We start from the raw sequence: 2,824 nt of genomic DNA, 5'->3' as shown, positions 1-2,824 counted from the left end.
CGAATATGAAAAACTTAGGGATAAATCTGACAAAAGATGTACACTAAAAATGACAACATTTGTTAAATTAGAGAAGTTCTAACCTGTCATTCCTGAGGTACGAGTTGCACATAGTGACTTCCTTCCAAAGTATACAGTATAGGGGCACCTGAACCTGGCTGGCTCAGTGGAAGAGCATATGACTCTTGATCTTGGGATCATGAGTTCGAGCCCCACATTGGGGGTAGGGTTTACTTAAAAAAAAATGCTAACAACATTTTAAACAAAGACAAAAGCAAAATGTATGGTATGGGAAAATGGAAAAAAAGAGACACTGGGCAGTGAAGAAACCTGACAAATCCATCTCAGCCAGAAAGTCAAGGCCAACATCAACAGTCACAAATCATGTTGATATGCGTACATTTGATATGATATCATAAAAATGGCACTTTACCTCTATGGTTTTCCTTCTGATAACCCACTTCTCCAGTCTTGTGAGAAAAACATCAGAAAAATTCCATCGGTGGGGTATCCTCCAAAATACTTGGCCAATACCTCTCGAAAGCACAGAACATTGGAGAAACCATCATACCCAAGAGGAATCTAAGGAGACATGACAACTAAGTATAATGTGATATCCCGGATCAGAGAAAGGATATTAGGCAAAAACTAAGGATATCTAAATAAACTACAGACTTTAGCTAAGAATGTAATGTTAATATTGGTTCAGTAATTGTAACAAATGTCTCATACTAATGTAAGATATTAACAACAGAGGAAACTGGGCACAAAGTATATGGGGATCTCTGTACTAACGTCTCAATTCTCTTATACATCTAAGATACTTGAAAAATTAAAGTTTATTCTTTAAAAATGAAGGAAGGTCTAAATAAATGGAGAAATTGACTATGTTAATGGGTGAGAAGACTCCATTTTGTTAAGATGTCAGTTGTCCCCAAACTGATCTGTAGCAGGGATAGGCCAAATCCAACCCACCACCTGTTTTTATAAATAGCGTTTTACTGGAACGCAGCCACACTCCTACGTTTCTGTGTTGGCTATGGCTGCTTTCATGCTACAATGGCAGAATTGAATAGTTGCAACAGAGATTGTACGGCCTAAAATATTTACTATTTGGCTCTCTACAGAAAAAGTTTGTTGATCCCTTGATCCAGTGCAATCCCTCTTAAAATCCCAGGAGGCTGTTTTATAGAAATCAACAGGCTGCTTTTAAAATTCATATGAAAATGCAAGAGACTATGAAGAGCCAAATCAACTTTTTCAAAAAAGAACAAAGAGGAGTAACACTATCCGACATCGAGATTCATTAGAAAGCTACAGTAATCAAGACAATATGGTATTGTGTAAAGACAGATAAATAGGTCAGTGAAAGGGAATAGAGGGTTCAGAAATAGACTCATACATATATAATCAACCATTTTCCACAAAAATGCAAAAGCAATTCAGTGGGAAAAGCATAATATTTTCAGTAAATGGTGTCAGAGCAATTGGACATCCGTAGGAAAAAAAAATAAAAGAACTTAGATCTATACCTTGCTTGCACTGTATAAAAAACATTAACACAAAATGGGTCACAGACCTACATATTAAACCTAAAACTATAGAACTTCTAGAAGAAAGCACAGGAAAAAAAATCTTTGTGACCCCTGGTTGGGCAAAGATGACTTAGATCTGACTCCGAAAAGATAATCCACATAAGCATAAAAATTGATAAACTGGGACCTTATCAAATTAAGAACTTCTTCTCTTCTGAAAACATTGTCAAAAGGATGAAAGGACAGACCAAACATGGGAGAAAAACATTTTCCAATCAATATCTGATAAAGGGCTTGTATCCAGAATATATCAAAACTCTCAAAACTCCATAATAAAACAGACAATCTGATGGAAAACAAGCAAAACATCAGCACAGATTCGTCACCAAAGAGATAAAGATTGTAATTAAGCATAGGAGAAGCAGCTCACCACCATTAGTCAGCAGGAAGTGCAGAGCAACACCGCAGTGAGACACCACCTCACATCTATTAGAATCCCTAAAATTAAAAAGACTGACCACACCAAGTGTTGCTGAGGCTGTGGGGCAACGGGAGTATTCGTGCACCAGTGGTGGGATACCAATACTCCGGAAAGAAGTCCGGCAGTTTCTTATGAAGTTGAAGGCAGACTTCCTATTTGCCCCAGCCGTTCCACCCCTAGGTCATTACCTGAGAGAAAGGAGAGCCTATAGCCACACAGAGATTGTACACCAATGTTCAGACAGGGCAGCTTCATTTGTAATCACCAGGAACTGGAAACCACACAAAGGCCCATCAGCACTGAAGGGATAAACAATTAATGTTTAACTGCACAGTGTAACACCGTTCAGAACAGAACAAAACAAAACAGGAACAAACCAGTGATACACAAAGCAGTTTAGATGAATCGTGACATAATTACGCTAAATAAAAGAAGCCTAATTTTAAAATAAGAGTACATTCTGTGTACCTCTACTTACATAAATTTCTAGAAAAGGCAGGCTAGATTTTCCTGGGGCTTGGCATCTGAGAAGGGGCAGGAGGGAGGAATTCCAAATGAACACGAAGAAACCATAGTAGGTGATGGACAAGTTCACTCTCTTCATTGTGGTGATGATTTCACAAGCGTAGACTTATGCCAAAATTGATCAGTTGTACACTTGAAATATAGGTAACTTATTATATGCTCAATTGTACCTCAATAAAGATGTTAAAAGTAAAAAACAAATTAAAAATACACATAGGATTACAAAAGAGCCCAATTATATTGAAATACAGCTATCAAAATATTTTTTAAAAACAAATTTGTA

Source organism: Ursus americanus, chromosome 6 (assembly GCF_024610735.1).
Source record: "Ursus americanus isolate L20-20 chromosome 6, mUrsAme1.1.p, whole genome shotgun sequence".
Lineage (NCBI taxonomy): Eukaryota > Metazoa > Chordata > Mammalia > Carnivora > Ursidae > Ursus > Ursus americanus.
This window is presented reverse-complemented; position numbering follows the sequence as displayed.